The sequence below is a fragment of the Pristis pectinata genome, chromosome 22 (genome assembly GCF_009764475.1).
Source record: "Pristis pectinata isolate sPriPec2 chromosome 22, sPriPec2.1.pri, whole genome shotgun sequence".
NCBI lineage: Eukaryota > Metazoa > Chordata > Chondrichthyes > Rhinopristiformes > Pristidae > Pristis > Pristis pectinata.
Genome location: NC_067426.1, coordinates 33,770,914 through 33,781,839, shown reverse-complemented (window position 1 = coordinate 33,781,839; position 10,926 = coordinate 33,770,914). Strand labels below are relative to the sequence as shown.

At 51.7% G+C, this 10,926-nt stretch overlaps 1 protein-coding gene across 2 annotated transcripts in view; it reads left to right on the top strand.

The window, feature by feature from the left end:
- Positions 1 to 704: 704 nt before the first annotated feature.
- The window catches only part of nfyc (nuclear transcription factor Y, gamma), a 69,486-nt gene continuing 59,264 nt past the window's right edge, over positions 705 to 10,926 (top strand). The window contains exon 1 of one of the 2 annotated variants that reach the window (XM_052036205.1): positions 705 to 938. The gene's annotated coding sequence lies outside the window, so the exon portion shown is untranslated. Of the gene's footprint in view, positions 939 to 1,049; positions 1,347 to 10,926 lie in introns of those variants that run through there. The other variant, XM_052036207.1, reaches the window with a different exon arrangement.

The window sequence follows — 10,926 nt, the reverse complement described above, 5'->3', positions numbered from 1 at the left end:
CCTCCCCCCCCCGTCCTCCTCCTCCCCCCCCGTCCTCCTCCTCCCCCCCCCGTCCTCCTCCTCCTCCCCCCCCCGTCCTCCTCCTCCTCCCCCCCCCCGTCCTCCTCCTCCTCCCCCCCCCGTCCTCCTCCTCCTCCTCCCCCCCCCGTCCTCCTCCTCCTCCTCCTCCTCCTCCCCCCCCCGTCCTCCTCCTCCTCCCCCCCCCGTCCTCCTCCTCCTCCTCCCCCCCCCGTCCTCCTCCTCCTCCCCCCCCCGTCCTCCTCCTCCTCCTCCCCCCCCCGTCCTCCTCCTCCTCCTCCTCCCCCCCCCGTCCTCCTCCTCCTCCTCCTCCTCCCCCCCCCCGTCCTCCTCCTCCTCCCCCCCCCGTCCTCCTCCTCCTCCCCCCCCGTCCTCCTCCTCCTCCCCCCCCCGTCCTCCTCCTCCTCCCCCCCCCGTCCTCCTCCTCCTCCCCCCCCCGTCCTCCTCCTCCTCCTCCTCCCCCCCCGTCCTCCTCCTCCTCCCCCCCCGTCCTCCTCCTCCTCCCCCCCCCGTCCTCCTCCTCCTCCTCCTCCCCCCCCGTCCTCCTCCTCCTCCTCCCCCCCCGTCCTCCTCCTCCTCCCCCGTCCTCCTCCTCCTCCTCCCCCCGTCCTCCTCCTCCTCCTCCTCCCCCCGTCCTCCTCCTCCTCCTCCCTCCTCCTCCTCCTCTCCCCCCCCCCCCCCGCTATACAAGGCCCAGCTTTGGCCAAACATCCCTTTAACATGGTAGGAAGCGCCTTTAAGAAGCGCGAGAGGACGACGAGCTCTCGCGAGACGCGGTCGCCTCTCCTCCCTGCAGCGGCGCGGGAGCCATCTTGTTTGGGATCGGGATTTCCCGGCGGGGGGAGGCGAGTGAGCGGGCGAGGAGCGGCGGCTGCCGGCTGCGAGGAGGCGAGTTCGGGCGGCGCGCCACAGACCAGCGGGTGAGTACGGCGGCGCCGGGCTGGAGCGGGGGCCGCGCCGGGAGAGGGGGTCCGCTCCGCTGCGGCGCCATCTTGAGCCTGCGCCTCCCGCCGCTCTCATTGGTGGACACGGGTCAGAGGTGTGATTGGTCTGAGGGCCGCCGCCGCTATTGGTTCGCGGGCCCGGGCCCTCCGTGCGCTGCCCCCGGCGGCCCGGTGAGTGGCCGCGGCCCCGGGCGCTGAGGGTCCCCGCCGCTGGCCCTCCGGCGCCCGGCCCCGCTTGGCGCCATCGGCCTACGCCGGGAGCCGCGCGCCTCACTCAAACCTGCCCGCCGACCTTGATGGGCGCGCAACTCGGCCAATCAGCGGACGCAGGCCGTGGGAGAGTCGGCGCTGACTGATTCGCCGGCCAATCAGCGGGCTCTGGAGGTGGGGACGGCGCGACCAGCACGTTGGGTTGTATTGAGCCCGTCTGCCAGCTCCCAACGGCTTGCATTGTGTTGACGCAAAGTTGGAGGGTTCGCTGTCCCGGAGAGAACGCTCTGCCCCGGGGGGCTGGGGATGGATGAGGGGGGGGGGTGGACGCTCTGCCCCGGGGGGCTGGGGATGGATGAGGGGGGGGGGCTTGGGGATGGATGAGGGGGGGGGGGGGGGTGGACGCTCTGCCCCGGGGGGCTGGGGATGGATGAGGGGGGGGGGTGGACGCTCTGCCCCGGGGGGCTGGGGATGGATGAGGGGGGGGGGGTGGACGCTCTGCCCCGGGGGGGCTTGGGGATGGATGAGGGGGGGGGTGGACGCTCTGCCCCGGGGGGGCTTGGGGATGGATGAGGGGGGGGGTGGACGCTCTGCCCCGGGGGGGCTTGGGGATGGATGAGGGGGGGGGGGTGGACGCTCTGCCCCGGGGGGGCGTGGGGATGGATGAGGGGGGGGGGGTGGACGCTCTGCCCCGGGGGGGCTTGGGGATGGATGAGGGGGGGGGGTGGACGCTCTGCCCCGGGGGGGCTTGGGGATGGATGAGGGGGGGGGGTGGACGCTCTGCCCCGGGGGGGCTAGGGGATGGATGAGGGGGGGGTGGATGCTCTGCCCCGGGGGGGCTTGGGGATGGATGAGGGGGGGGGGGTGGACGCTCTGCCCCGGGGGGGCTTGGGGATGGATGAGGGGGGGGGGTGGACGCTCTGCCCCGGGGGGGCTTGGGGATGGATGAGGGGGGGGGGTGGACGCTCTGCCCCGGGGGGGCTTGGGGATGGATGGGGTGGGGTGGACGCTCTGCCCCGGGGGGCTGGGGTTGGTGGGGGGTGTGGACGCTGTGCCTCGGGGGGCTGGGGGTGGGGTGAACGCTCTGCCCCGGGGGGCTGGGGATGGGGGGGGAGGTGGACGCTCTGCCCGGGGGGCTGGGGGTGTGGATGCTCTGCCCCAGAGGGCTGGGGATGTGGGGGAGGGGTGGTGGACGCTCTGCCCCGGGGGGGATGGGGATGGTTGGGGAGAGGTGGACGGTCTGCCCCGGGGGGCTGGGGATGTTGGGGGCGGGGTGGATACTCTGCCCCGAGGGGCTGGGGATGTGGGGGGGTGGGGTGGACGCTGTGCCCCGGGGGGCTGGGGGTGTGGATGCTCTGCCCTAGGGGGCTGGGTATGTTGGGGAGGGGTGGTGGACGCTCTGCCCCGGGGGGGCTGAGGATGGAGTGGGGGGAGATGGATGCTCTGCCCCTGGGGGCTGGGGGTGTGGATGCTCTGCCCCGGGGTCTGGGGATGTGGATGCTCTGCCCCGGGGTCTGGGGATGTTGGGGGCGGGGTGGATACTCTGCCCCGAGGGGCTGGGGATGTGGGGGGGGTGGGGTGGACGCTGTGCCCCAGGGGGCTGGGGGTGTGGATGCTCTGCCTCAGGGGGCTGGGTATGTTGGGGAGGGGTGGTGGACGCTCTGCCGCGGGGGGGCTGAGGATGGAGTGGGGGGAGATGGATGCTCTGCTCCTGGGGGCTGGGGGTGTGGATGCTCTGCCCCGGGGGGCTGGGGATGTTGGGGGCGGGGTGGATACTCTGCCCCGAGGGGCTGGGGATGTGGGGGGGTGGGGTGGACGCTGTGCCCCGGGGGGGGGGGGGTGTGGTGGGGTGGGGTGGATGCTGTGCCCCGGGGGGGGGTGTGGTGGGGTGGACGCTCTGCCCTGGGGGGCTGGGGATGGCGGGGGGTGGATTTGGACGCTCTGCCCTGGGGAGCTGGGGATGGATTGGTGGGTGGGGGGGGGGGTGGACGCTCTGCCCTGGGGGGCTGGGGATGGGGGAGCGTGCGGGGAGGTGGGGTGGACGCTCTGCCCTGGGGGGCTGGGGATGACGGGGGGAGGTGGACGCTCAGCCCCGGGGGGATGTTGACGGAGGTGGACGCTCTGCCCCGGGGAGATGGGGACGGGGGTGGACGCTCTGTCCTGGGGAAGCTGAGGCTGGCTGGGTACGGGGTGGATTCTCTGGGCTCCAGGAACATTGGCTGGATCTTTGCAACTCTTCACGCTGACCTACTATTTTTGTTTTAAACATTTGCGTGCTTTAGTTGGCCCTCATTATAACCCATGTCTGTTTCTGTTCTTCTGCACCCAACTTGAGTGGTCACAGCACTTTTGACTCTACCTACTTTCCAACGTTGCTAATAGCATGCAGTGTTGCTGAAGAATTATTGGTTCAAGCCCCATTCCAGGACTGTGCCTAATCTTTGCTGACAGCATCAAACAATCTGCTGGAGGAACTCAGCAGATCAAGTAGCATCTGTGGGGGAAGAGGGATTGTAGATGTTTCAGGTCAAAACTTTGCATCAGATGCTGCTCAGCTGGCTGAGTTCCTCCAGATACCACCATCTGCAGTTTCTTGTGCCTCTATTTTGCTGTTCTTGTGATCTTTACAGTATGCAAATTTATTCCTGTGTTTGCCTACAAAATAACAATGGTCACATTTAAAACATAACTTGCTTGGTGTGTGATGCTTTGGCATCTAAAAGGCTATAGGTATGTCTTGGTTGGTAGCGCACTTGCCTCCCAGTTTGAATGTTGTGTGGTCATTTCTCAACACAGTGACTTAAACTGTTGAGTGAGGGAGGAGTGATGCACTGTTAATGATATCTTTCAAGTAACACATTAAGCTCGGGGCCCCTGCATCTCACAACTCCCACAACTACATAAGTTGATGTAAAAGATTAGGGGATTTCTGTTTTCCAGCCAATACTGCAACAGCTTTCAGTTACATTAGAGACATACAGCATGGAAATGGGCCCTTCTGCACAAGTCTCCACTGACCATTTGCACTAATCCACCATTAATCCAATTTTCAAAATTCTCCCCATATTCTTACCAACTCCTGAAAGATTCTGCTATTCACAGACATACTTGGGGTAGTTTACAGTGCCAATTAACCTACCAACCCATATGTCTTTGGGATACTGAAGGAAACCCTCACAATCACAGGGAGAACATGCAAACTCCAGAGGTAGCACCTGAGGTTAGCACTAAACCTGGGTCTTGGGCACTGTGAGGCAGTGGCTCTACAAGCTGCACCACTGTGCTGCCCTTTATAGCTTCACTGTAACAAAAATAACCTCTGGCATTTCACAACAAAGTGGAAGATGAGCAATATCAAATTATTGAGCAGATGACCAAAGGTTTTGTTGAAAAGACAGATTTTAAGAGTTATCTTGGAGGAGGAAAGTTCTTTCTTGATGGAATTCCAGAATCTACAATTAACTTTTCATTAATTTTTTTGAGATTCGGCAAGGCCAGCATTTGTTGTCCATCCCTGATTGCCGATGAGAAGGTGAAAGTAAGGTGCTATGCTGTCTTTATTTGCTGCAGTTCTTTGGGTGAAGGTACCCCAACACTGCAGATGGGAAGGGAGTTCTGGGATTTAGATCCAACAACAATAAACAAACAGCGGTGTACTTCGAAGTATGGATGGTGTGCAAGTTGGAGAGGAATCGTGCAGGTGATGGTGGTCTCGTAAGCTTGAAGCTGTAGTGTGTTTTGGAGGTTGAGATTGCAGGTTTGAGAGGTGCAGTCAGAGCAGCTGGAGTGGGTAACTGCAGTGCATTTTGTTGATGGTGGACACAGCAGTCACTGAGCCACTGAGAGAATGAACATTCAGTGTGAATAGTGGAGTGCAAGTCAAATGGGCTGCCTTGTCCTGGATGGAGCTGAGATTCTTCAGTGGTATTGGAACTGCCCTCATCCATGCAATGATTTTGCTATACTGGTGTTGCCCAGTCAGACCCTTCTGTTGGTTTTGGTTTGCTCTACTTGTTGTGTTGCCTGATATAGTATTGCTTATCCTCTACTTGTCCTTGTGGACATGTGTTGCTCTGTCTGTGGCTGTCTTTAGTGTCCTGTCAGGTTGGGTATTGGTATTTGTTGTTGAGCTAGCTATCTCTGGCCCAGTGTCTAGTTTCCCTTTTGGTTCCTCCTGCCACTGTATCCTTTCTGATCCTAGAGTTGGTGTTGCTCTGTAACTTGTCACTCTGACAGGTCTTGGTGTGAATGATCAGATCCAGAATGATTGAACCTTGTGATGTGCCACAGGATTTGGTACTTGGGTTCCTGTAAGTAGGTGCCGTGAAAAACACGTTTTCAGATGATGTATGAAAAAAATTTCCCCATGAAGTTGGTAATCAGGAGAGAAGGTTTTGGACTGTAGGAAGATGTAGAAAAATGGTAAATGGAGTTTAAATCCGAGATATGTGACGTAGTTCATTTGTGAAGAAGCAATAAGGCAAGAGAATATATCATAAATGGGTAGGTATTGAGTGTGAGTCAAAGGATCTTGGAATGTATCTCTGCAGATTCTTGGGTACAGGACAGCATTTTAGCTAAGGTGTAGAGTATAAGAGCAGGGAGATTGTGCTAAAATGGTTTACAATATTAGCTTGAATACTATATACAGTTCTGCTCGCCACATTACAGGAAATATGTAAATGCAATGGAGAGAGTGCAAAGGAGATTTACGAGAAAGTTATCACTTTTGGAAAGTGTTAGCTGATAAGGAAATATCAGAAAAGCTTGGTTTGTTTGGAACTGAGGGATGTATAAAATTGAGGGGCCTGGACCAGGTCCTTTCTATTGCCTCTAGGAGACAGTTTAAACATGGGAGTGGTAAGGGCATACATTTAAAGTAATCAGTAGAGAGGAATCATAGAATCAGCACAGAAGGCGGCCATTCAGCCTGTTGCTCCAGCTCTCTACCAGAGCATCTATCTGACCCTTTTGATGTTCTCCCACCTGTTCTCAGAACGGCTTGTTATCAGAGGAATTGCAAACGGAATTGAACATTGCAACAGTCAACAGACTTTCCTCTCCCCATGGCAAGAAGTGGAGAAAGTTATCAATTAAGCTATTTTTAAAAAAAAAAGTTGGGCCTAGGATACAGAGATGTGAGACTCTTTCCAGTCTCACTTTTACTTGATATTTAACTTACTCCAGTGCTGCCTTGATGCCATGGGCAGTCTTACACCTCCCCTCTGGAATTCAGCTTTCTTGTCCATGTTTGTTGAATTGGGATCTGGAGTTGTATAGTCCTGGCAAAACCCAATATGAATTTACATGCAGGATTCTATGAATATGCTGCTTGATAATACTGTTGATAATTTCATCCCCTTGATTGGATTGTCTTTCTTAGTCCTAGGTATTTCCTTGGCAGATTTCCACATCGTTAGGTAGTTGCCAGTTTTGAAGCTGTACTGGAACAGCTGGGCATTGTGGCTCTAGAAAACAAGTCTTCATGTCTACAACTAGAATTTCGTCAGGGCCCACAGCCATTGCTACCCACAGCTCACTCAGATTTTTCTTGAAATCGTGTGAATCCAATTTGCTGTGGATCGTTTCCAGTAACGAGGAGGCTTTGCTGAATTATTCACTTGGCATTTTGGCTGAAGACTGTGACAACCCCTTCAACCTTGTCTCATTCACCTGTATGTTGGGCCCGGTTGCCATTGAGTACAGGAGTATCCATCATTATGCACAAATGTATGCAACAATCTTCCAAAGCTTTGATCTGATTTATTGGCTGTGAAATTGCTTAACTCTGTCTACAGGAAACAGGTTGTCCTGTGTTCATGGGTTCAACAGGTTGGTAGCTCTTATTTTTGTTCCGGACTTGCTCCTACATTGAAATTGGGAATTGGGTTAATCACGGTTTTGATGAGGATAGATTGAGAAAAGTCAGCCATGATTGTTGTGGAATACAATTCCTTTACTTCAGATGACCAACATTAATTCATGAGCACCAGTTTAAAGTGGCACCATATATTCTGAATCTGTCCCATGGAATATGATAATGGTGCCACACAACATGCTGTTTGCTTCCACAATTATATAAAAAGGAAGAAAATAACTAAGGTAAGCTTGTATCCCTTGGAGGGTGAGACTAGGGATCCATAATGTGAAATAAGGAAACGGCTGAGACTTTGAATAAATATTTTATCTGTTTTCACAGTAGGAGAAACCAAAAGCAACCTTATAATAGTAGAACACCTGAATGCAGAAGCCAAAGATTATCTTAAAGCATTCACACACTGGAGAAAAGGTACCAAGCAAACTAATGGGATTAAAGGGTGACAGATTCCCTGGACCTGATGAACTGCAGCCTTGGGCTGAAAGATCAATGGTTTCCGTGGATTAATGTTTGTGACCTTTTAAAGCTCCTTGCATTCTAAAAAGGTCCCAGTAGATTGGACTGTCTCTGGAATATAACTGACCGTCTCTGGAAAGGAGACTGAAAGCAGGATAATGGTGTGTCAGTAAAATGGGACCCTGCGAGTTGGAGCCCTGGGGGGTAACAGAGGCCCAGGAGTTGGAGCCCTGGGAGTAAAAACAATCATCTGATTTAAGTGAAAAAAAAGTTAAGTTCTTTCTTTCAGGATAAATGAAACAATAGATAATGAACAGGTATTTTGAATCAGAATCAGGTTTATTATCACTGACATATGTCATGGAATTTGTTGTTCGTGATTGCATCAATCTGTTGGGCACAGGATAGATCTTCTGAGATGTTTGAGTTTTTTTTCATATGGTTGAATTAATCAAATAATTAGAGGCTCTTGAAGATGGAAATGTTTTTGCTATAGCCTAGATACATTGATGTAAAGGAGAAAGGTGGGTAAATTCAACCCAAAGCCGTCTGGATGATCAAAATGACTGTAAAATAAAGTCAGGTGGGGAAGGAGCATAATCCAGGGTAATGATAGAACGTTCACTGGGGAATTAAAAAATGAAACAAGAGGATCAAAGATTGAGCATGATAGCAGATTAGTAGCAAACATAAAATGGAATCCAAAAATACTCTATAGGCAAGTGAACAGAAAACAAAAGGTTGTAAGAAGGGGTGGAGATGACCAAAGACCAAATAGGAAATCTCGTGGAGGCACAGGGCATGGCTGGGGTTCTGAATGAATACTTTTCTTCCTCGGTGACAACTAATGTAGATGTTGCTGTACTTTAAGCAAAGGAAGATGAAGTTAAGATGGAATAAAATTGACAGAGAACAGCCTAGAAAGTCCAGTTGCTCTTAATGGATAAATCATCTGATCCAGATGGGATCCATCCTAGGTGGTTGAGGGATGTACAGGAGGAAATAATGGATCCTCTGGCCTCAGTCTTCTTAACATCTATAAATTCATGGGTGATGTCCAAGGACTGGAAAATTACAAACATTACACCCTCTGTCAAGAATGGGTATAGGGTAAAACCATTAACTTGGTGGTGGCTAAAGTTCCAGAAGCATAACCAGAGGCACAGTTGGAAGTCACTTGGACAAGTGTGGCTTGATTAAAGAGACCATGTGTATTTGTTAAAGACATCATGATCAAGATTTTTGAAGTAACAGTGTTGATGAAGGATATTTGGTTGATGTGATAGTTATGGACTTCTTGAGGAAGCTTGATAATGTATTACTTAATTGGCTTCTAATAAAGATTGAATGCCATGGAATGAAAGGGGACTGGAGCAACATGGAGAAAAAACTAGCAAAGTAACAGATGGCATGGTAGTGAAAAGCTTTTTCTTCCCAAGTGGAGGAAGTGTACAGTGGAGTTCACACAGAGGTCATTACCTGGACCACTGCTTTTCTTAAAGCAAATGGTTTAGACTTGGTTGTAAAGGGAACAACTTCCAGATCTGCAGATGACAAAAACCTGGAGGTGTATTGAACTTTTGAGGAGGATAGTAATAGATTTTGGGGAGACACACAAGCTGGTGGCAGATGAAATTTTAATCTTGAGAAATGTGAGATGTTATTTTTTGGTAGGAAGAATGGGAGAGGCAATATAAACTTGAGGGCACAATTGTAGAAGAGGTACAGGACAGGGAGACCTGGAGATAGGTACAAATAATTTGTTCAAAGTGGCAGGGTAGGTTGAATACGTAATTATTAAAAAGTAAAGGGAATCCTGAAATTTAAAAATAGAGGTATGGAATACAAGAGCAAGGAAGTCATGATAGAACACTGGTTTGCTCACAACTTAAGCATTGTGTTCACTTCTGAGATTCGCTAAAATGATTATGGGGATGAGGGACTTTGCTGATGTGAATAGATTGGAGACACTGGGGCTGTTTTCACTGGAACAGGCAGCTGCATTAGAGATTTAAAATCATGATGGAATGGAAAGAAACTGTTCCCATTAGTAGAGGGTCAGAAACAATGGGACATAGAATCAAGGCAGTTGACAAAAGAGTGACAAGTGGATTTTTTGTTTTACCCAGCAAATGGTTACTGTCTGAAATCAACTTCCAGGGATGATAGTAGATGCCGATTCAGTTGTTGTGGTCAGAAGGGAGCTAGGTAGGTATCAGGGCATAGATAAGGTGAATGCACACAGTCTTTTTTTTCAGGGAAAGAGAATCAAAAGCCAGTGGGCATAGGTGTGTGAGAGGGGTAATATTTAAAAGAGACCTGAGGGACAATCCAACGCGGTGGTGCGTACATGGAGGGAGTGGTTGAGGCAGGTACAGTAACAACATTTAAAAGACATTTGGACAGGTACTTGGATAGGAAATGTTTAGAGAGATGGACCAACTGTGGGCAAATTGGACTGATTTGGATAGACATCTTGGTTGGCATGGACGAGTTTGGTTGAAGGGCCAGTTCCCATGCTGTATAACTTTGTGACTCTAAAATTAGCACCAAGCTTTTCTCTACAGTCATCATCATCTTAAACCCCCTTTTTCCAAAAAAATGTAGGGAGCTCCTGAACTTCCTTGTTACTAAGAATGACATTATGTGGTCAGCTACTTGTGCCATTTCCTTTCCTCTCTTCGCCCATTGGGTGAAAGCTCTATCATTCCTTCAGTACTGGCTCCAAACTCCTTGGATTTCTTGCTTCACTGTCTTCTGGACTTTTGTTTATAAGTAGCACCTCCTGTTCCTTAACACTGTTTTTGTTTAACTTCCCTTCTTGTGCCCCATGCTAATTATATTACTAAAGTCACGCTCTCTCCAAATACTGTTCCCGTCTCACTTAAATATACTTTTAGTCACCTTCCTGCAGAAGCCAACAGTCAACCCCGGCATTCCCCTTCACAAGACCTTGAACATGTTGCAGTCTGCATGTTATGCCCATCTTACTTGAAGCTCCTTGCTTGAATCCCTCCAATCGGTTTTTTGACCTGATCGAAAGTTAGAAATGACATCTTTGTAATTATGACCATAAACTAACTTTTCTGGGAGACCCAAGAGACTGCAGATGCTGGAATTTGGAGCTAAAAAACAAGCTGCTGGAGGAACTCAGTGGGTCAACGGCATCCGTGGAGGCAAAGGAATGGGTGACAGTTTGGTTGCAACCCAGCATCAGGACGGGGTGATGCAGGGTCTCAACCCAAAACGTCAACCATTCCTTTGCCTCCACGGATGCTGCTTGACCTGCTGAGTTCCTGCAGCAGTTTGGTTTTTGGCAGCCTAATCTTCCTTAATTTGCAGTCTTTGAAATGGTTGACCACATAATCTTTCCCATAACACTCCTCTACTGTTCAGTTGTACTTGCCTAGTTTAATTTTT